The 25,115-nt window shown below is 37.7% G+C and overlaps 1 protein-coding gene across 3 annotated transcripts in view; it reads right to left on the minus strand.

The window, feature by feature from the left end:
- Window positions 1–18,146, minus strand: part of atf7ip (activating transcription factor 7 interacting protein) — a 31,396-nt gene extending 13,250 nt beyond the window's left edge. Inside the window, exon 1 of one of the 3 annotated variants that reach the window (XM_028017599.1) lies at window positions 17,504–18,146. The gene's annotated coding sequence lies outside the window, so the exon portion shown is untranslated. Of the gene's footprint in view, window positions 1–3,244; window positions 3,277–17,503 lie in introns of those variants that run through there. The other 2 variants (XM_028017598.1, XM_028017601.1) reach the window with 2 other exon arrangements.
- Between the last annotated feature and the right edge of the window lie 6,969 nt (window positions 18,147–25,115).

A 25,115-nucleotide genomic window follows, 5' to 3' on the forward strand; every position in this document is an offset into this window, starting at 1 on the left:
GATCTGTAGGACTGCAGCAGACTTGGTCATGTGACGCCGCTACAGTCAAACAATGTTTGATTTAGCCTTCTGCACCTTTGCAGGCAGCTCTATGTATGTGGAAAAGTACTAGGACTGAGTGTATACTTTACACTGTAAAGCACCAGCGCACGATGCTGGCGCACACGCTCAACACCCTAAACCATCTCTGCTCTGTTCTCCCACTGGAAGCATACTCCTTGCAATGATTATAAAATCTTTGCCTCAAAAATGAGGCATTTTTTTGTTGCTTAAGACAATAACAATGTTTAAGACAAAAAATAATCAGCCTTTAAGAAATGCAGCGATGTAAAATAGCAAGAATGATCAATGTTCCACTTCACATTCCAATCTGATTGCAGACTGCGCAGAGCGTATTGTCTCCCCTCCCCCACCCTACGGCCTCAATAACCGAGCCTGGATTCAGTGCAAAAACTCAAAATGGCTGCCAGCTCTGCTGTTCGTTGTTAAGCTGAAATCTGTAGCTAGCTGAAAAAGGACTCTGTCAGATGGATTGGGTTGCAGCGTAACCATGTATAATAAAGTTTCCTTGCTGAGCAGAAGGGATCAGCAACCAGAAAGAAAACAACTGAAATATAATTTTTCAAAACATTTAACGTCTTGTTTTGGTAGCTAGTACGAGTCCTTTCTTAAATTCATTAGAGACATGGCTATTAACCCTAAAATTACTGTAGTAATCAGAAAACCTTACCAGCAACAATACTTTGGAAAGATAATAAAGTTAGAAACGTGAGAAAGTTATTGCATGCTATTTATGAACCAGAAAAATCACCAGATTGTATTGTTAGACATGTTAATTGCAAGTTAATATTGTTAAAGCATGTTATGTTTCCTTCGAGATAGCTTGGTTTGCTGGTAAACCTTTCCTTCTTGTTTCACTTGCTAAACTAAAGTCATCAGTCTGACATCAGGTTTTAGTGCAGATGAGAGAGGGATGCTGACCTTTCCTATTTTTTTTTTAACTTTTTTAATAAACAACTACAATTTAGAAAAGCTCAAACGCTGACATCAATAAAAGGTGGAGACAAAGAAAGATATTCTCTTCTTGTGTTAATAGAAAAAAATAAACCCTTCATTATGTTGTAAGCTTGTAAACGCAGGGTATGAAAATGTCTTCTTCAACCCAAAAGGGTCTTCTGTTACCCTACTGTCATTCTTTTTTGTACTTTGTGCTGCAACATTTAGTATATGTTGTAGTAACTTTGTGTAAAACAGAAAATTACTTGTTTGGGACAACAATCTGAGATGCTGTGTACATGATCTCAAAGAGGGTGTGAAATATATCAATTTTAGCATCTTATGTTAGTGATTAGAATCAGCCGTTTGCTAGCATTGCACTTTCTGTGCAAGTTCCCCAGAGAGTGCAAATCCAAAATAAAAGATTTATTAAAATGCTGCCAACACTTAAATCCAGCTTACTTGGTGGCAGAAATGGGTTGAAAGTTTAAATAAAACTTTGCATCCAGCCTTCCTATTACCCTGCTTTAAGTCCTGCTCTCTCTCAGCTTCAGTGTACCATAGACATATCAGGCTATTTAAAAGGCACAGTATCCTTTTAAATAGCTTGTCTCTGTGCTGACCTCAGTTTTAACACAGCTGATACTGAAAATGGCAAACTTTAGCTACATTTACACTCCTGATCCTTTTAACTGCTTTTTGCTAAGATCAACTTTACATGATTGTGCATATAATTTAAATGTACCTGCTATCAGGTTAGTATGAACAGTCTACAGCCTTGAAGTAACGTTGCGTACACGTTCAAAATGTGACATTGTGCAGCAGTAAATAAGTGAGTAAGGATGCTACAAGTGTCGGCATTCATTCTCAAGCTGTGCGATCTGAGTCGATTAAAATACGACTTGCTGAATCAACCGTATCTTCTCTAATGTTTATAGTAGAGCAGGGGAATAAGTAAATTTTATCAACTAACCAGATTTTCTTTTCATAAAAATTACATTTTTGAGAAATTGTAATTTTCTTTCTGTTTTTTTTTTTTACCAATTCATTCCTTGGGTTTCCGTAGCACAGAGTAAAGTCAGTCCACCGAGGACCTACCATGTTGTTTCACAAGCACATTTTACAGCTTGTATTAACCTGGACTTTGAATTCAGGTCATCTCCCAAAATAGATTACTGAGAATAAAGCCAGGTTTTTGAAAATAAAATGTTTTTTATTAAAATTGGAAACCAGTCTTGGTATGAAGAAAAAATTTGATTTTATTTTTAAGCCAGAACGCCCAACTCTAGTTTGTAGAGGTTTTCAAAAGTACCTATGGTTCCTTTCAAGAAGATATCCACAGTAGTAGTAAAGTAACCGATATTATTTACTTAGTTTTAGTTTTTGACTGGCTTGTCAACATTCAGGTCCAATCACTTTGTCTTTGGTCAACCCAGTTGATGTCTCAGTCCATATCTGCTTTTTGTACAGATTTTCTGCAGTTTGGTGCCTAGCTTGTTGTGACTTGTTACACATTCAAAACAGTTATGAAAGAGAATTAAACTTTGTAGCAACTCAGCTACTACCTATTTTTATTATCTTGTAGTTTATGGGATCCAACATTTCTCACTGTTTGTAATAAAGTAAGTAACTGATTACTGTATTCACAAGTACCATTCCATAATACTAATGCAAATGGAAGTCATTTAGTACATTGTTTAGAGGGAAGTCCTACATTTTCAAGTTTTACACACAGAAACCGCACAGGAACTGAGGTCACAGATTTGTGAGGGTGAAGAAGAGGAATGCAAGTATAGCAGTAGCAACAAAAGCAACCAGCAATTTCACTAAACATCCAAAGCTGTTCAATAGGTCATCAAGTTCATCCAGTTTAGGCAGACATTTTTAATGAGCTCTGTAAAAGTTGCCATGTGACCCCACCCACCCCCCACCTGTAGGTTTATTACACATACAACATCATATACACCATAATATAATTCATATGCAGCAGGAATATGCTAAGTGACGGCATCTACTTAGGAAATTCCCAAGAACAATAATTCGAAGAAAAATAAAAATAAAACACATAATCTGAACACTTTGGTTTCTGCAAAAACAAAGTACAAACTTTAAGTATAAACCTTTTTTAAAAAATCTTACTAGAGAATACTCTAAAGGTTTAGCTAAAACATGAACCTTAAAACAGGAAGAACAAATCAGTTTCAATGAGGCAGAAATGTAAAGCATGCTTGAAAAAAGAAATGGCAACCTTCCGCAGGATGTGTGGGAAAGGGCCCTCCATATTATTTGCTGATTGTATGAGCTGGGAGCAGCTGAGATGGCGGCCCCAGAATATAAAAGAAAGGGGGAGGGGCTCAGCTGGGACCAGTTCATGTTGCTCCTAGCAGGGGTGTGTTCTCCACAAGGGTGTGTAGTCAAAGTGAGCGCATTCTGGGTATCACCAAATCCCTTCAAACAGACACAAAACTTTCTTCTCCAGTGCTTTCTGTGACATGCCGCATAACTTCATACAGCATAAGTTGAATAATCTTTTACTTTTTTTTTTTGTCACTTGCTATAACTGAATCATACACTTGCAGGTATAAAAAATACCTGAATATTGTGTTTGCTGCACTTTAAAGTGCACACTGGTGATTATCACTTACAGCCATTGCTAGCGGTGCGCAGACAGAGGGGAAGTACACTGCACAGCCCGTTGCATAGCAACACCCATCCCCCACCTCTAGCACTAAATAGTGCGCAGTATGGAAATAACACCCAGCCTGGACTGTACCACTCTGACAAAAAAGGCTAGAAGAGGGAGGGGTGACTGTTTGTCCTTTATTTGTCTTTTAAAGAATCAACAGTCAACTGTAATTTCATGAGTAAATAGGTCAAGAAAATCACTGTAAAACCTGCTACCGTTATGACAAAGACATTGATATCACTGTAAATTTTGAGTGTGTTTAAATGATCTTTCACTGGACGGAAGACGGAGCTGCATTCATTTTTCTTATGCAATTAAAAATGAAAAGAAGTCCTTGGAACAAATAATGCCTCACTGCGCTGCATAATTACAAAGAGATCAGCTAAAGTACTATGTGCTATAAAGTGAGCACATGTTGCCACTGTACTGAGTACTAATTATGTTAGCCTCAGCCTAGTTCTGTCACTCCACCGACGGTCTCTGTTTGGACTACAGAGAACCTTAGTCAGATGGCAATTTGATCTCAAAGGTCTCTTACAGATTACAGCTAATGTCAAAGGGACAGACTTTTAGAGAAGCTCAAACCGTTCATTGTCTGGCAGAGTTATCTTTCGAAAATATGATAAAATTTAAGTGGTGTCTTTTTCTCTCTCTCCAACCAGCAGCAGCAGGACTTTGTAAATTTATTTTTTTTTCCAAATCTGGAAGCTTTGGTGATTTAGATATTTAAGTATAAAAATACAAAGATGTGCTCAAGAATTAGGGAGGGCTCTTTCCTTTAGTGCTAAATTCAGTTCACTATGTTTAGACTTGACAAATAACAATGGAACTGAGGACTTTGGTTTCTGGTTCCTTCCACAACCAGTTTTGTTCTCTAAATGCCTTTTGCATCAATCCAAATATTCCAACCACAAAGCAGAAAAAAATCACCAAATTTTCAAACTATTAGGCCTTCCGAGTCTTTCAGAACAGGGTGGATCGCTGAAAATTATTCTAAGAACTTTCTTTTTAGTAAATTACCTAATCGGAATGTGCTTTATTTTATCAACAACAAAGAACCAACAATTTCCCAACAATAATTTACATTCTGACCCTTCTAATAATTCTCTTAATGTGTCATAGAAATGGAAGAGAAAAAACATAAACCACTTTCAATTTGACACAGCAACGGAAAAATCACCCAAGTTGAAGCATAGCTAACAGTGCACGGCCGTCGCTAAATTGCAGAGGCACACAACACCTAATCTAGAAGCAACTGCCCCCCCAGCTCTCACAGTCCTCCCACCCTTTCTGTCTCTTACACACACAGCCTGTGTGTCTCTGGAACAGCCTCTCTTGCTCAAACATGGACTGTACCACTCTTATGGGGGAGGCGGGAAAACGAGTGGGGGAGGGGCGTGACAGACAAAAGCGAAGGGGAAAAGAAGAAAAAAAAAGCAACACAGCACTAAAATGGGCAATTTGACTGCTTTTAATGACTTTCAGTTTAATTTGACTGCTTTCACACACACCATGAAGGAACACACCTAATCTCTAGATTAAACCAAACAGGTAGCATCAAACCTCCTAAGAGGTCTATTTAAATCATTTCCTTGCACATTAGCATATTTTTCCACTCATTCTCTCAGCATTCCTTACATGTGCAAGTAACAACTGATGCATATTAGCCACACAGTTGGAGGCTAGTTGCAGTAAGTGGGGAAGAAAAACCCCCAAAGCAAAGCCTGCCACACTGAGGAGTCTCTATCTGCCCAGCCTCTCAAACAGCAGGGAGGGGTTGGTGTTAAACAGGCTGAACCATTCCAGCAAGAGGGTGGATCCTTTCTACGAACAGGATCAAAGATACTAATTTTAAACTTCTCATAGGCAGATAACTTGGTGCATTAAAATGTCACAATTCAGTGTCAAGATTAGTTTATTCTTAAACCCATTTACTAATATGTTGAAGACTCAGAAATAAACACGCTGGATGAATACGATGAATCTGAGCTTTCCATTTAAAAAATACTTTAATTTGTCTTCTTGTAATTTCTCATCTTCACTAAGAACACTCGTTTTGCGAACAACAACAACAAAACTAGCTGTGCATTTATTGCCCAACCCCCCTCCTCTCTGTCTGCCACTGTAGAAACACAAAATGGCCACCAGTGTTGCTGCGAACAGCATGCCAAGCACAAGCAAAAGCAGATCAGATTACTGACTCCGCCCACAAAAACAGCCAAACAGGATTAAAGCAAATACTGTTATCTTTGCATGTTATTTTTGATTAACTAAACTCCTGCTTTAGAGATTGTTGTTGTGAGAGACCACATGAATGTTGACCTGTAACATCTGTTTAAATATTCCTGCTTATTTGACCCCAAGCTGTACTAGACCTATTAGTGTAAAACAAGAAATAGCAGAGGAAGGAAATAGAACATTTTATTTCCTATTCAGATGGTTTTAGGTGCTTCAACCAGTGTATCCAACTGTAAACATGACACAGACTTGCTTGGGACTGGGACACAGAGCAAGTTCCTGTTTAATTCTGATAAACTAAACTATTAAAATAAACAATTACCAATAATGGATATAATGCAAGGAATTATCCTAGAAGGCTAAATGCAGTGTGGACAAAAATAAAATCAACCAGCTATTGAGGGCAGACACTGCATTCCAACTACACTGCGCAGAGCGGACGCTCTACCCTTCCCCCACCCTGACTGCTGGCATCTGGATTCACTGAGACTCAAAATGGCCACCCGGTTTGCTGTGCGTAGCAACACGGAGCTTCTCCAGCCTGCCACAGCTTCCAATAGAGCGTTAGCTTCAGCAGCACCGAGCCGCTGGGAAATGATGCCTGTCTGTCACAAAAAAAGTAAAACCTTTATTTCGGTTTAGCTGAAGTCTTCAGTGCGTGTCGGACGCAATTTTTCTTTTTCTTTTTTAAAGGGGTTTATTGGTTATGTCAAACTGATTCCGCTGATTCCTAGTAATCAAAGTGACCCGTGTTGATTCCCACCACACACTAAAAATTATTTTGATCAGCTTCCAGTGATTTTGACCTTGCCAATCAACTTGACTAAAATCATCTGATTTGCAGTTCCAGCGGATATTACATTTTATTGAGATTACAAAAAAAGTCTAAAAAGCGATTAATGACATCACTTTCCTTTTTATCTAACAAATTTCTTTCTCGATCACAACTTATGAACACGTGACTCAGTCCACTGTTAAACCTGACTGGCCTATTGCTGTGAAAGGGAAACCGCGTCAGTCAGGCTGTTCACTTTGTGCCAGACTAACATGTAAAAGGACACTCCGCCTCAATCTGACAATCTGAACAAATCAGCATGTTTAGAAAACACAAGCATTATGACTGATTTGAAACTGTTTAATAGATGTATAGATGTATATGTTTAGAATCAATCTGTTATGACTGATTATTAGGAATTTGTACTCAAGTATTTCTTGAAAGGAGGATAATTCACATACAGGTGCAACTCAGTCAATTAGAATATCTACGAAAGGTTTGTGGATTTCTGTAATTCAATTCAAACAGACTTTTATTGTAATCTCTCGTTCAGATGGGACTTAATACAAGCAATGTAAAGGGTAACCCGTATCTTGGATGTATCTGCATGTGGTGACACCACCTAGAGTCTGGACATTGTGAATATCCCCTAAACGTTTGAATATGACAAAATCCACTTAAGATGCTGCTACATCTGTTTTTTGTGTACTTTTTTAATAACTACACTTTTTTCTTCCACTAAACTTTCTATAATTATGCTTGGATGCAGCCCTTGCTCTAGCTTACCATATTTGTGGATGATATCAACCTTCTTCCCTATGATTGTGTAAGTCATAGCAGGGCATTTCTGCATTAAAGTTATTTTAATTGTAATATTACAATTCCCCAAGAACTACAATGGTGTTTTTTTTATCAACTGTAAGGCGTCGGCAAAATTACCAGATCTAAACACCTAAAATATATCACTCACTGTATGATGAATTCATGTAAAACTTTCACTTTTGATGTCAACTGCTAACTTATTGAGATACACCTGAAAAATCGTCTAGTGTCTGAAAGAGAGTCATTTCCCAAAAACAGTTTTTTTTGTGCCATCACAGAATACCAATTTGAACTCAAATGCTTTAATTTGAGCGAGAATAAAGTCGGTTTGCAACTGCAGATCAAACACTGTATACAGAAGTCGTAATCTAATCACATCAGGTAAAAATTACTACCCAACCAGTTTTATTTTACGCTCTCCCATAGGATCAGGCATTTTATTTGTGCTGCAAACTCAAAGACAGGAAACGTGGAGGGAGAATGCAGCAGATTATTTTTTCCTTTTTGTGACATTCCCTTGCGTGCATCCGTTTGTGTCTTTCTCTATGTACCTCGGAGCGCTTTTGTAGCGAAATATACTTAAATGAAATTTTCTCTAATATTACTGAAATATTTATTAGTTATTTTGGGGTAAAAAATGTTACTAAACATTTGTCAACCACTTGACTGATTTCCGTTTCATCTTATAAGATCTATCCAAGATAAGTAAATTACAGATTAATTATAATGACCATTTCTGACAAAGTATTAAAATAACATGATTAAACTGCAAAGCAGCAGTCTAAAACCACTGCTCCCTAGCCTACTACTGCCCAAGTATTGTACGCGTGATTTGCTCTTGTTGTGCAAAAGCGAAGAGCAGCGACAGCAGGCTAAAAGGAAAAAGGGGAAGAAAACTAGGAGGGGGAGGGCAGAGCCAGAAGGTTCCATGTGAATCAAGCATGCACATGGTGATTATTCTTTAGCCATGCGCTACAGAGAGAGGTTTGTATCATAGATCAAAAAAGGCCACATATGTTAATCAAAAGAAACATCTTGATGCAAAATAAGGTTAGCCTTGGCTTCCTTACGGTATATAAACAAACAAAATTCTTAGTTGACAGCTGAACTAATAAATCTTACCGCTGTGTTTCTAGCTCTTAAAGTAGCCTATCACACCTAGAACAATCTCTGAATGTGTCCACAGTCTAAGTCACACTGATTGATGAGAACTAAAGCTAGGACTACACAGTCAGAGCCTAAGTCCACAGCCAGACACACAGCGCCAACACCCATCCCCCACACCTGCAGTCTGCTCCTCGCTGGAGGTTTACTGCCAAGCATGGACTACACCATTTCAACAGAAGGGTGTTCTTACAACTGAGAGACAGACCTGTAGAGGGGTCTCACAAATTGACAGCTGTTTAAACAAACTACACTGTAATTAAAATTCAACCAGCCTGAGTCTAGGATGAATTTATTCCCAGTAAATTACAGGTCTCTTAAACTGGTAGACATTCTACCCCTTAGCCTTGAAATGGTAGCTCGTTCGCCCTGAGCTGTTGGATGAAATTTTAATTAAGTCTCTGTAGCTAAAAATCTGCTATATTTCTGTCTATTCTGCTTAAAGTTTGTCACGTCGAAGTTATGTTTTCTCTATAAAAATAAATCCAATATTCCATGCTGCCTTTTCTCCTTCTGCATGAAACACACACGGATCTTTTCTCTGTGAAAAGCTGGCCAACACCTCCTGATTTAAACTAAATGCATTAGTTTAAAATGTTAGCCTCAGCTACATGCTTCCCAGCCTCCATTTCTAGTTTGATGGATTGCTTGCAGTGGATGCTTGTAACAGAAAATGGCTGCCGCTGCTGAGAGGGTTTCCGTTACGGTGACTATACAAGCACAGGCCTGCGTATGGCCGTCTCTTGTTCATCCAAACCTTCCTTCTCCTGACAGTCATTTTTCTAAATCAGATCAACTTGCCAATTTTATTTTGATTACTTTCCCCTCCCATTTATTAACTTATATTTAGAACAGGTGGCATACATTTAGGGAAATTTGCATTATACGCAATGTCCAAAGATCAGTTGTATTTAAAATGTAAATGTAATTTCTTCATTGTCTGTAATCTTTCATGATATAGAGAACATCAACCTACAGACATGTTAGACCTAACTACAAGATTAAAACCTGATGCAGACGATGTACATGACACATTATCTCACAATGTGTCATGCATACAACACTCGTCTGAAACAACTATAGCGCTAATCCAAAACAGAAAAAAAAAAAAAAATTCTGACATTTTGTTTTTATCCATTAGTAGGTTTAACACTGCAATGTTGTAACATCCTGATGTGAAACATCTATTGCCAAATTGCTGTGCTATGCTGATGATACTTTGTTGATACTACACTATTGTACCTCTTGCTTTGCGTGCAAACAAAGAGTAAATGTTTTTCTACAATTGCCTTGAGTCAAGACTAGACTGAGCTTTTCTCTGGTTTAATGACACCGAATGCTTGGACTGTGCCACCACTAATAACTTTTCACTTTTGTGCAAAGTTACCATTAAAAGGACAAGATTTTAACTAAAAACATGCCTACTTAGAAACAGTACCTTTTCATAGAAAATTATGTTCCAATTTTAAGCTTAGTTAGGGTCTGAAACAGCAGTGCACACCAGAACTGATAGAGCCTGGTATCTATGTTTTTTTTTGGGGGGGGGGGGGTTGTATTGGATGGTTGTGCACCTCAAAAGAGAGAGCAGGAAGCTTTGATTTCACAATCATTAGAAGACAAACTAAACTCTGGAAGCTGCATCTGTTTTAAAACTATGTAGTTCCAATTATTTGATGTGAACGTCGTACGTCTTTGTAGATTGTTCAAGCTTATCCTACCAGTATTGTGATCTCAGCAGTTCCAAGAAGATGCAACAAACTACAAATCTCTCTAAACCCGTTCTCTCTTCTTTTTCGTTGGGTTACCCATCACAAATATACTTGAACTTTTTTCACATTGAGGTTTAGGTTAAGAAGCGTCGTTTCCCCTCTCAGCAGGCTGAATGCATTCCAGATAAAGGCCAGCTTCAACATGTGCATGAAATACAAGTAAAAGATAAGCTATCTCATTTTTATCTGTACAAATCACATGCTCTTCCAACATTTCTTCACTATCGATTAGCCTCTTCTTCTTTTGAGGCTATTCTGGGTTGGTTGTATTAGTCCTTTTATTATAAAGAATTTGTCTCAAATTGATATTTTTCAAGATTTTAGTTTGCACTGCTTTCTTGTTCTCTTGCCAGCTAAGTTTGGTTCTATAAAAGCAGTTATTTGTTCTTATTTTTGATAGATTTTGCATGTATAAATTACATAAGTTATGTAATTCATGACAAATCGTTTAACCAACAAAAAAACTCTATGAAATATATCCACGGATTCGTAAATGGAACAAATGTGCAAGTGCTTTACACCAGCAGGAAATTTCTTTTTGCAGATACTGTTCTAACTCCAATATTGACTATACAAAGTGATTGGGTTATTGCGAGTCTCACAAAATCCTGCAGTAGGCTTTTGGAAAAAAAACACTCACCAACCAATTTAACATTATTACAATAAACACCACAAAATTTCTAGGTAAACGTATAAACCCACATTGCCCATCCCTATTTCTGACACCTTCTCACGCTAGAGTCACGTGTGAAATGACTGGAGTAAAATGGAAGGTCAAAGCTGTGGTGGGTAATGGAGGTAGTCTCAGAGTCTAGTTGATTGAGCATGTGTTAGATGGAAGGTAGGGGAAGCTCAGTCTATGCAATTTTTCACTCTGACCATCGAGGATCTGATTTTGAAATGCCGACTTAAAGAACAAGAAGCACACATTGTTGCAGAACTTGACTGGTTACTGTGAAAGAAACAAGACAAATTGGTGTTTTTAACCAAAAGAGCTCTATACATTGTTTTTTTTGCCATTTCACACATCTGCAGATTTTTGTTTGCAATTTCAAAACAAACGGATATAAAGGGGGACGCCTGTCACAGTCCATCTCGTCTTGCACACTGAACACAATGCATCTTTACGTAGACTCCTTTTTATCTTTTGGGTACACTTTGGCATCTGATGTCAGAGCATAGGGTAAAATTACGGCAACCAAAAATATCTATCAGAAGGTGGTGATTTATTTTGTTTGGAAACAAGATCACAAAGACATCGTCTTTGCTGTTTGCAATCTGGCTCTGTATGGCAGCAGTCCCCAACCTTTTTAGTCGCGCGGACCGGTCAGCCTTTTGCAATTTTGCTGCGGACCGGGGGGGGCACTGCTGTATGGCTAATGTCTGCAGTTGCAAACTTTTCAAGTTTATATTTTCTAATCTTCATCTAACCTCTACAAGAAATTTGTCTTATTCAAATCAGTAAAAAACAAGTTTTTTTTTTTTTTTTCTTGGAGTACATTTGAGTTCTATGGTATTATTGCAAATATTCATAAACAAGTGGCCAGTTCAAATTCAAGGAAAATTTGCCATATGTGAAATGGCCAGGTCAATCCTTGAGCAGGAAACTGAACTCCACATTGCTTCTGACCTTCTTGCATCGGCTAAAAATGACTAATGGCATACTTTAGCAAATCTGCAAATACAAAGACTGAGTGTAAGGGTCATCAATGAACAACTATTGCCATCATTATTTGGTGTAACACAAACTGTCTATTTTTCTACAGACAATGACTTTGGATAGTAGTATTTCAGAAATCATTTGGAGATTTTAACATTGTATTTAAAAAAAAAGCCAAAAACTGAACAAGTAACAGTCCCGCAAAATAGTTGATGTTTCTTTAGCGCTTTTTTTGACTTTGCTGATGTCCACATCATATTTGTTATAATGCTGCTATGAAATTTCAAATGGATTGTTTGCATTGCATTGACCATTGGATATATTTCTGTTAGGAGTGCACCGATTTATCGGTGGCGATTTTGTTAATTTTGGGAGATCGGTGATTGGACGATTTTTACATATGAAGCCAATCTTATCCACCAATGTTAACAATCTCGGCAAAAGTCTAAAAATCAACCACTGTGCTTTTCTTTTATCCCGTGAGAGAGGTTTGACTGACAAACCGGCCGACCAGGTCATGTCTGCAGAATTAAAGTTAACAATAGTCACCCCATTGTTACCAATTCAGCACTTTCGTGATATATTGAGCAACATTTCAGACAAAAAAAATGGTATCGGCCAAAATTGGAATCGGTAAGTTAGGCTTTTTAAAAGATTGGTAATCGGCGATCAGCCAGAAAACTGCATTCAGTGCACCCCTAATTTTTGTATACTATAATAGTGATGTCCAAATCTGATCCCAAGTAGGAGTTGGAGCTTCTATCAAGGCTTTGTAAATTAGTGTTTGAGTACCTTGTATATTTCAGAAAATCCTGTCTATGCTTGATATACATGTTTCTTACCAACTAAAATGTCTTACGAAATAGGGGATGAAGTCAACCCAACAATGTTAGACCCCTGATCCTCGATAGTAAATAGTCACAACTCAGTGACCTCTATGGGTTGTTGTGGAACAAGTTGGCAGTACAATTCAAAGCAGTCAGCATCTGATGTAGCAGGAGTCCATCGCAGCAAACAAAGTAGAAGCACCACATGATCTTCCATTGTCCATCTGATCAGCATTAGGGCTGTATAATTATATCGATTCTGCAATATTTATCGATTTTCCCCCCTCTGAAGGTATCGATTTTTCATCCGCGAGTATCAATACATTAAACCAGAGGGGTCCATAGGCTTATACCGTCTTTTTAACATGTCTTGGTTGTGACGTGTAGGAGCAAGACTCCACCTCCCCCAGTCTCACTTTCAACTTGTGCTTAAAGTGCACATTATAAACTACACACCAGTTTTTAAGTTGTGTTAATAGGCCAAGTAAACCGGAGTTATGCTAAAATAAGTTAACCATATTTTTGAATGTCAGAGAAATGTCAAAAACCGGCTTTTCCGGTTATGTGAAAGGGAATGACGTAAAAGACGAAATGCAACATTAGATTCCTTTATTTTTGGAAATCTGAAATCTTCAATAAATAACGATGGGCTGTATTTTGTTGCTAAGAAACGAAGTCTAAAATCTTGCAAAAAATCGTAAAAGTGCATCAAATCATATCGAATTGTATTGTTTGCCAAATATCGTGATATGCAGTGTATATCATATTGTGATCAGAATATCGTATCATGAGATTATTGTATTACTACATCCCTAATCAGCATAGTAGTTCACTGTATACAACAAATTCTTAAAGAAAAAAAAAAACATGTAAATGGATATATCACTGCCTATATCCATGTACATGATTGTAAAACTGTACTATAGGCTGGGGATTTTGTTGATCTAAAACAGTAGTCATTAAAATTGCCTCCTACTTTTCACATTTGGCTCTTCATACAGGTAATTAATTTAAAGCAGTGGGAGATATGCTAACTATCTTAATGTTAATTGCAAAAAGAAGATCCTAAAGATAACTCCATTCTTTGTCTTTGTTTTAAAATCTTATTAAATCCTGTTTCACACCAACTTCTCCTTTGCACACTGTGTGACGCCTCCTCTGCTCCAAATGTAAACAAAAGATGACTGTTTATGGCAGAAATACAGGAAAATCCTTGAGGACAAAATTCAAGCATATCCATAGCGTTGCTTTCATAAACCTAAAAGTTGTATTCAATTGAGATGGTATCAGAAAATGCCTAATCTTAAATTTCTTGGGGTAGCTGTAGCTTACTCGCCAAGAGTAGCCTGCCAAAAGGAGATTGTAAGTTTGATTCAAACTACCTTGTCCCAAATAGCCGACGTGTCTTTGGGTGTGGCATTGAACCCCTAAATTTTATATCGATTTGTGTGTGACAAATGTGGCTTGTAGTAGTTGGTAAGTTTAGGCCCTTGTCTAACGGATCTGGTTTTCATTAAAACCGTAACATTTTTGTTGCGATTCAGCCGCTAATTTACACATTACCAATGTTTACAGTCTCTTATCACTGACACTTTTTGAAACTTTTCGGGAATACCCCCCGCAGAGGTATGAAGTACCCTACAGGTGTGAAAGCCCACATGGTCCGACCACACTGCTCCAGGATTTCTTCTTTTTTTTCCTTTCTTTCTTCTTTTTAACCCCTCCAGGGGGTCTTTTGTGGGCTCTAGTGTCCCTTATATGAAAGTAGGGTGACAGGAGAGGGGTAAGAGGAGGGGGGAAGACAAATATCGTCGGGTCCGGGAGCCGAACCCACGACAGCCGCGTCGAGGACTCAAGGCCTCCAAACATGGGTCGCGCTATCCCCTACGTCACCACGGCACGCCCCACCAGGATTTCTTCTATGCAATCACGGCGAGTACTGTGTGTACTACTTGAAAGGGCAGTAATGTGTCATTTTACAGCACAATCAAGTAACTATGTTCACTTCAATTATTATAAAAACGCTATGCATATGAAACATCACTTAAAAGAAATTTGACTTTGTAATTGGTCTCTGTCTTTCTAAGAAGCTACTACTTTTTCCGACACTCCACCTTCAACATGTCATCACAAAATGTTTCTCCAATAGGCCATTTACAACCCATCCTAGGAGTGTTGGACTAAGAAGTAGTTCGGGAGCTCAGCTAGAGACTGCAGCTCAGTGGAGGAGCATTGTGTAAATAGGCGGAGTTTTGTGAGAGCAAGTGTTTAGGCCTGAAAATACCAGACGGCAGTCTTATGTAAACAAACTTTTAGATAACGTCTAGAAAAGTGCTACGTAAATGAAGTCCTTCTAAAATATTGGGGGAAAGGTAAAAACAGCTCTCTAATGTCCACACACACACACACACACTGATTTGTCCATCTAATACATCACTGAAATACAAAGCAAGCCAACAATATTACTTCTTACCATAACGTGTTATGAAGGCCATAGAATACATAGTCTAAGCATTACAACACATATTTCATTAAAGCTAAGAAACACACTGTAAGACTTTATGAACTGAAAATAATACACTCCTTGATAATTATCAGTGTTATATAATAAATACCTACAAATGATCAAATAAATGTTTATACACTAATATTTTGATTTCACTCTAAATAGCAAAGGTTTTCTTCTCGATTCATTCTTATTTGGCAGTTGAATACAGATAACTTCAAAAACTGTTCAATTGTAGAAAATCTATGATTAATGGTATTAAAAGAGAGGCTAAATGAATCTGACAAACTAAGAAATACTAACTCCTTCATGGACGTTTTTGGAAAATGTAGGTGGTGCCTTTAAAGACTGCTCCCACCTCCGCAGGGTAAAAAACTGCAATGAATTACAAGTGCACCATGTGAGCACTGCAACAGAGGTGTGGGGGAGGTGAAACAAGAAACAGGGCTGTACCATTTTCCAAAAGGTGAGACAACATCTGAAATAGACCAATTTAGATTAAGTTTAGACCAGTTTCAAGTACCAAAACTATGACGAAGGAGTTCAATTGTGAGAACTGAACTGTTCTCAATTTTACTGTGATTCAATAGCTTTGTTAATAACATGCTTCTGTTGTTCCCTTGGGAAGCATGTACTCATTCATTTGTACATTAGTTCAACTAAAACTGAAAAAAAATCATTCTAACTTCATAAGGAAACACTATATTAAAAGCAAAAAACTGATTAGCTCTAGGTTTACCATACAGATTAGGCCACACCCACTTTTCAAGGCAATGTGCTTCATGGAAAATTACTGGCCTGTACCACTTCAGGCCAAAAGGGGACCTTGACAACATACAGTGAGGCATGCTATTTCCTCTTATATTTGAGTCACATTTGTTTTTTTTTTTTGCCACATGAAGATATTTATGTGTATTAAGTTTTACTTTGGGTACAAAGAGGAAAAAACAGGGGCAACCTTAAAAAACCACTCCAGAAACGTATTGACAGATGGAAATAATGGGACAAAAAAAAAAAAATCTTATTTTTATAAATTCTTAGTTTTTTTTTTATTCAAGTATATGGAGAAAATCCATGGACACAAATCTCTCCTGTGTGTCTCTTCACTCAACTGTAACTTGTGCTGTGTGCTGGTTGGGGTTGCTGCTTGTTTTAGCATCAGCACAACATACCCGCCATGCTGACTTGTTAGGGGTGGGTCTTTAAATATTTCACAAAGACACAATTATATCAGAGACAACATATGTTTACAGTTAACACTGTAAGTATTTAAACCAGAGAATCCATCAATAATATTCTTCTCTGCATGCTAATCTCAGATAAAAAGCATAAACTAGCATGTTATAATGTTTCAAAAAGTAACAGAAACCTAAATCAAGCCATAACCTGGATTGACATCAGAGTTAGACATGTAAACACCAAATAGCACAAATATTAAACAAGTAAACCCCTACAGTCAGATACAGCAAAGACACTCAAACACAAGTGCCGTTATAAGAACAGAAAAAACTAGAGTGCCTAGTGTCAGTTGCTAGGACAACTGGTCAGCTGAAATTTTTCTGAATAAGCTCCGCCCACAAATATATCCGCCTTGACAATATTTTTAAAAAGAACCCGCTTCCTTGGTTATGACATTACAAATAAAAAGTACGATTTTTCATAGCAAAATTCAACATTTGAGGAAAGTTGCAAAACGGAATTTGTGGAACTCATAGCTGTTTTTCGCTAAAGCTAGGAGCAATGCTAAACTGCACTGTAAAAAGTCTTTATGATACAGCAAATCTATTTAAAAACAAAACATTAAATAATAATAACAATAAAAGTACAAATAACAAAAACATGTTTTAATATATATTTAAGTTTTTAGCTATTGTGATAAGTGTTAGCTTACATTTCTTATTACCGCTAGCTGCTAATGACAACTTCTACAGATCACACTTTAAATGGTTAGCCAAAAAATATTTTCTTATTGACTGTAAATTCAAACAGGAGAAAACAAAGCCTCTTGACTTAAAAAAAAAAAAAAAAAAAAAAAGTGAGGCTTGGTTAGCATGCAGTACCTCCACTCACCGACTCGTCTTGTCCAGTGGTGTTGAGTTATCTTCAGTTTGGACTTCGATGTGTCCGCTTCTCTGCAGAACGGTGCAGACAGGATGTAGTGTGGATGGAGCTGCAGGACACCGGTTTCTACATGCACAAGGTAAATAAAGCCGCAGCTCTATGTTGTGCTGTAGTCGGTACACTCCACTCCGACTCTTTGCTTCTCTTGGAGGAAAAAAAAATAGACTCCTCCTCCTTTCGCACAAACGACTCAAAAAAACCCCAAAAAAAACCAACGGCTGCGTTGTGACGTCAGTTGTCGGTGGCGGGAGCGGGGGGTTGGTCGGCAACGCCGGAAAGTCGTCCGCGTCGATCAGCCGTCGCGACCTGATTTTTTTCCTCCTTTTTAATCTCCTCTTTGTAGTCTTTCTATACTGTCGGAGATCCCAAAGCTGGTACCTAAAACCGGAAAGGTACGTATGAAGAAGCTCCTCGACGTCACGGGTACGGTTCCTAGAAGTTGATCCGCCAGGACTCGGCAGCAGCAACCTCAGCCTGGAGCAACCCAGCTGCAGTATGGTAGAAACAGCCACACAGAGCAGACTTCTGCTAGGACAAACTGCAGAGGAGCTGCATATTAGCACGGAGAGGGAGGGGTGTGTGATTTGTCCACGACAAAGAAAAACGGTTCAGGGGGAGGGATTAAACCGAGGGGGAGGGATTTAAACAAAGGAGGAGGAGTTAGTACAGCAACAGCCTCAGAAATGTTCTAAAACTAACTTTCACCACACCTGTGATATAATTAGGTTTCAGGTCCTACATGACAGTACTATGACTGTGATTCATTAGTCTTGTGTGTTCATGTTCCCAATATCTGAATCAGTGTGGTTGAGCTTCGCTTACTCAGAATTGTTGTTACTCAAAACTGTGCCTTATATGACACGATACATAGAAAGCACATATACATGTACATATACAGCCTAATTTTTATGTAAGCAGAGTACTAAATCTAAAATTGTGGAGAAAATGTGTTGGTACCTTTTTTTCAGCTGAATAAGCAGATGATTGAGTCCTTTCTCTGAGCTCATGGGAGGCCACAGAAAAGCAAGACCACAAGAAAAAAAAATTAGTCAAAACCTTAAAAATGTCAGATCTGTCGTGTTTGTGCTGCAAGAGATTGCTTCTTGCTATCTATCATGGCACAGTTACACATGTCAGCCATTTTGTTGACTCACTAACACAAAGAAGTACTGCAGTACCACAAAAGCCCAGCAGAGGGTAGACAGTGAAGATTGATCACAAGCATTAAAAAAATATCCATCTTTGCTTACCCTAAGTAGTCCAGACATCTGCACTTACTTTAGTCTGATTTAGCTATTACTTTTTTTTTTTACATGTTCATGCATTAGCCATGAGCAGTAAAGAGTCTCTGCTCTCAATGACCAATGCTTTTTTTCCTCAATCACATTCATGCAGACCAGCTCAGACAAGACCTGAGGTGCAAGCCTGATAAGGCAAAAGCTTTCTAAACCCACAAAGCTCCAAAGTCACCTGCATACGTCAAGAAATCCAGCCAGGTTGTGCTACAACATATTGCGTTTAAAGTTACAGAAAGCTCCATATCTTGCCATGTGCAACATTTTTACAGTGCAGCAAGGTCAATAATGTTGAGGTAACTTTTCCTACGGATTACACGCTTGGCTTTGTTCTCGTTACTACATTAAGCACTTGTTACTTGTTCATGCTTAATTGGACAAAAAATGATAGCAAAAATCCAAACTTCCTGTCGTACATTTAACCTGATGAAATCGTTTTGCTCAGCTGACAGTGGCTGGCTGATTGAATGTTTTCAATGCTTACATTATTTTTGCTATATTTTATCTACAGCGATGTAAATTTGTCCTGTTTTTTTATTAACTTCTGCTTTTATAGGTGTATAAAAAATATATAAAATGAACAGTCATTACATTTTTAACCACCGGGGGGCGCTAGAGCACACATAAGGCAGCTGATTGAATGTCAGTGCTCAGGAAGAAGCGGACATTATTAATGCTTCAATGTTGCGAGTGTAACAGCAAACAATTACAATATTGTATTGTGCATAAGTTTGGACACCCCTAAACCATGTACATTGTTTTTCACATTTCTGGTGGAAGGAGTAGGAAAAATAAAATTAAGAACACATTTTTTTTCAAAATGATGCCTTCAGTATCATATTTATACATTTACTACCACATTTAATCATGTGCGAAGGCAGGATGTTTGTAACCCAGAATTTTCTCAAATTTAATGAGATCCCAGTTCTAGCTATGTTGTCTATGCAACCATGGCACATTTTTCCATCCCATATATCTTCAGTGTTACCAGTCATTGAGTCCAGTTTAGACTGAATTTATTGGTAGGTATTATTTGTTTGTAAAAGGACTTGATCATCTCCAGATTTCCTCCAAAGACTCAAGAAATTCAGAAATCACAGGTAAGTTCTTTGTTCACATTTTTATGAATGACAAACATCTAGTTTTATAACGCTATAAATCTTAAAATCTTTAGCATAGCACATTTCAAAAAATGAAATTTCAGTCTTTTTAGGGAAATGACCACCTCTGCTTAACTTTATATCCACATTCAGTAGCTAATTCACTCTTGAAGTTTGAATGAGCCATTTTGGAATCAAAAAGTCTGATGTTCACTGTGATTTTTATACCAATTAATTTCTTTAAAAATCGGTTGTAGGCCATTGCATGGTGTAGCAGTAGAGCAGACACCTCATATGCTAAGGATGTAGGTCTCAACGCAGCTATTTGATTCCTGACCTTTGCTGCATGTCTTCCTGTCTTCTGTATGTGCATTTCCTGTCTGGTGACTGTCAATAAAGGCCACTAGTGCCAAAAAAGTGTGTTGGGAGCGTTGGGAGTGATCTGTGCTAATTTAGCAGAACAGGCTTATCAGCAACTGGTTTAACAATCTTGGCAAACAATAAATGTCAGTATCAGAAATTTAATAGACCATATTTGTTGTGTGGGTGCTACAACAGCTGTCATCTTTATCCTGCACATTATCTGTCCTAACCTTTTTTACCATTGGAATCAAGAGCTTTAGTACCAGCACTAGCTAACAACTTATGAGTGTCCAGCTCCAGTCCTTGAGAGTCAATGGCCTACCAGTTTTCAATATCTCCCCCTTGGGAGATTGGGAGACCATTCAAATGGTCCAACAATCTTCTCAGCATTGAGAAACTGTTGAAGTTTATGTCGGCGCTGGAAAATTCTACAGAAGCCTGCTAACGAACCTTCATGTTTGTTAAACTAAGTAAAAGGAAAGAAAACTAAGGAAAGAACTAAAACATGCATTGGCTCTTGAAACTGTGGGTATCACTATGCTAACAGATTATTCACTGGGAGTCATTTTGTTTGACTAATGGTATTTATTTATTTGACAAAACAACTTCCGTTTTGCTCTAACCTGACCCAAAAATGCCAGCTGATCTATTTTCTGACATTAGAACACCTTTGAAATTAAAATTGAATTTTTCAATTGTGGAGGCCAAGAAAAACTTTATGAAGAAGCAGAGAAAAGCAAAGACGTAAGCTACACGTCTTCTATTAGTAATACAACAACAGCTTTTTATGTCACAAAATAGTGTAATGTTCTTTTTACTGAGTTAATGCAGGGCAATGTTTGTTTAGGACATTTCCTCAAACGATTAGAAAAGACTCAATAAGTAATCCTCACTAAGTAAGATGTTTTTAGTTTTTCTGTCAGCACTGGATATTTTTTCCTGTTATTGTACTGTATTGTATAATGGAAAAGATATGTATCTAAAACCCACAGGTTGTAGCAGTGAAAATCTCCCCTTGTTTTCATCTTACACCGCTTACACCTACAACAATACTTACGTCTCACATCTGATTCAAGGGACGGCCCCAAATAAAATGAATACGTAGGCCAGTCATTGTAATCACGTTTTCATTTTGTAAATGTATTACTGTGGCATAACACAAAGACAATAACTTGAGATGAAACCTGTTTTTAGAGACCACAAACATCCAGATGAACTTGTTATTCTGCTCATTACTTCTTTTAAAATCTTTTCCTAAAGGTTTTATCTAACAGGTTTGCAAGAATGACTATAAACTCATGAATTTCTGCAACAACGCTACTAAAATTTGGGTTGTCAACATAGCTTTGCACCAGAATGAGAAATACCTGTACCTCCTGACTGATGTGTCACGATTTTATAGCTGGAGGATTCAGGCAGACATGGATTCAAACAATAAAAGCATAAAATAGGCTTACAAGGGTATTTTTTGAGTTCTGGCTGTTTAGATGTGATGACAGACAACAGTGTTATGCAGTATTATGCGACTAATTCTGATTTAGTTTAAAAACGTTGATGTAATGAAATACTGCGGTCCCTTTGCTTTCATCTTTTTTTCATGTGCCAAATACTAATGAATGATGGGCTATTATGCCACATAATTGTTTATATTGTCTAGCATTATATTGAAGAACCTAAAACTTACAGAAACATTTGTTCATTTATTTTTGCATAGCAGATCCAAGAAGTCCCAAGGCCTCCCATTTACAACATTGCATCCAATATTTACAAAGGAGGCATAGTTATTTGTTAGAAGGAAGTGATGTTCAATCTATCTAGCAGGGTAAGCTTTCTCCTGCCGTGCAGAATCATGCATGGTTTCATACTGGGATAATCTGATACAGACGCATACCAGTTAACCACACCTTGCCTCTATTGTAGGAGCATACGCCAACATCCACCTTTCCATCCCCCGACCTTGAACACAAACTGGTCCAGAAAGCGAAAAAAAATAAATAAAAACTGCATAGGTTGCACATTTCCACCTACAGCAATGTTTTTTGTTTGTTTCTTGTTGATTTGGTTGCATACTGGCACAGTTGTTAGCACTGTTGCCATGCAGCATGAAGGTTTCTGGATTTGAATCCCACCTGGGGCCTCTCTGTGTGGAGGTTTTATGTTTTTTCTTGCTTCCCCATAAACTGGTATGCTGGGTTATTTCAGAGCTATAATTTCCTTTTAGGAGTAAATGTATGCATACACGATTGACCTGGTAGCTCTACTTATAAACTGAAGTCCTGCGTACCCTCAATTTCACCCTCTGATCACTGAAGAAAAGTATCAGCTTCCCACCACCTTGTGAGGATAAAGTGGGGAAAGAAAAGGGACAGATTAGCTTTTTTCAGTTTTGTTTAAAAATAATAGATCAGTTTAACCTAAAATGAAATACAGTGCCACCATTTGACAAGTAAAGGTAATTGCAGACTAGGTTTGTCCGAATCTTTAAGAAGCATAGCATTTTCAAAGATGTGCAATTAAAAGCAGAGAAAATTGAATATTAAGAACTGATATACCGTTCTTAATGTGTGAATAATTATGGAATTATTCACACTCCTAGCAAATTTAGATTTAACATTTTTCATCCAACTAAGAAGTTTTTTAGGGCTGGAAAAAAGGCACAAAGTGACAAAGGAGTATCCACTCTGAATTATTCTATTTATATTCAAATGAACAACTATGCAGTTTTTATTATTCAATAACAACTTGTTATTGAAAAATGTTATGTTCTTGTCAGTAATTAGTGGAACAAATAAACCCTCATTGTATTTCCTGACCAACTTTTTCACCGGCATTTTGATAATTTGTCTTTGGTGATGAACTTCAAGAGTTTGAGGTCAGAAGCACTCCTTACCATCATCTTAATCTTTAGCCTGCCACCCATCATCACACGTCATTTGCCAAAAGACGTGATTATAGGTGTCTTCAACTAGGCTACGAGAGGGGATGATGTCCCATATTCTATGTGTTGTACTGAGTGAATCAACTGAAAGGGAACATTAATGTTACTTCTGCTCTGAAGAAACATGAGCAGTATTTCCATAACCCTTTAATCCTGTAAATAATATTGGAGGGATTGGTGCAACTCTTCACCAGTCAGCAGCTGAAAGAACAGTAGGAAGTCAGTCCATCAACTGCCTACCACACAGGTGACTATATCTTACAACTGTAATAAAAATCCCTATCTAGATTTTTCCCTATCTAGATTTTTCCCTATCTAGAATCCCTATCTAGATGATCAAGTATCTACAGATACTTGATCATAATTTTTCCAACTGCTTATTGAACCAATAGTGCTTCTGCAGTGTAAGTGAAAGCTATTTTTTGTTGTTGTTGTCAAGATCAAGATGTGCTAAAGTAAGAACTCCTACATTAATTGGTCCAAACCAATTAATAACACACAACCAGCATGTCAAAGGAAAAGTACCACCAAAGTAGAACCAGAACCATCAGTCATGGTCCGCATTCATTATCAAAGTTTCACTGTTTTGACAACAGCCTGCGAGAAATCTGGTAACTGAACACTGCTAACTTAGCCCGCATTAATGTTATTATAAAACATCATCAGGCTTGGTCCATGGTTCAGAAAATGCAAATCAGTCTTTGAGGTAAAGCCAAACAACTAATGTCACTTATGATGATATTGCACAGTGAAATGTTGAATTTCAGGGTTCCACCAGTTTTAAATAGCCTTCAAGTATGTAGTGTTTTATTCTCTGTATCACTGAATAAGGAACAGGTACATTGGAGGGCGCTTCAATGAACAAAAGAGCTTTTGTCCAACAGACATTTTGAGAAGACAGGCAAGAAATACAGAGCTTTGCATGCCTGCATTCCATCAAAGACAAGGTCAAGATGGATCGTCAGTCTTGTCTTGGGCGCCAAAGCAAAAATTTTTCATCATTTGAAGCAGACGATCAACTTTTAGAATCAATATGATTGAATATGATTGAATAAATGGGTTGCAATTTTGTGTTAGGGACAATCCCTTCCCAGTCAATTTACATAACCTTTGAAAACCTTGCTACACCACTGCGTGCAACTGATACATAAACCGGTAGGCAACTTGGGGTTAAATACCTTTGCCAGGGACAAATCAACATGTTAGGAGAAAGCTGGAATTCACTCCCCAACTTTCAGATTGCTAGATTCCTTCTGATCCACAGTCGCTCCTGGTATCTCCATGCCATAGAACATAGCAAAATAGGTGATTCATTGTTACTGTTCTATGTGTTGTACTGAGTGAATCAACCGAAAGGGAATGTTAATATTACTTCTGCTTTGAAGAAACATAAGCAGTATTTCCATAACCCTTTAATCCTGTAAATGATATTGAAGGGATTGGTGCAACTCTTCACCAGTCAGCAGCTGAAAGGACAGTAGGAAGTCCTTTGTGCTTTCACTAACATGAAAACAAAAATGAAAAAGAATCCCAACGTAATACAAATCAACTGTGCATTCACTTGAATTAGCCAGAATTGATGTTTAAAGTTCTTTGTGGTGGTAAAGAACTGGATATAATGGTGTTTGAATAGATTTTAGCTTAGCTTGTCTGTCAGAAAACCTTCCTGCTTCTGCTGCCTGATAATATACTGATTGATGAAAAACTAAAAGTTAAATCACACATTGCTACAGGATAAAATGATTCTAAAAACAAGTCAATTTCCATGTGCTGTGTGACTGTACAAAACTAACCCCACAACCAAAGGCGCCAAGTAACAATATAAAGTTACTGTTTCAAAGTATGAGATGACCTA

The sequence above is a fragment of the Xiphophorus couchianus genome, chromosome 5 (assembly GCF_001444195.1).
Source record: "Xiphophorus couchianus chromosome 5, X_couchianus-1.0, whole genome shotgun sequence".
Classification (NCBI taxonomy): domain Eukaryota; kingdom Metazoa; phylum Chordata; class Actinopteri; order Cyprinodontiformes; family Poeciliidae; genus Xiphophorus; species Xiphophorus couchianus.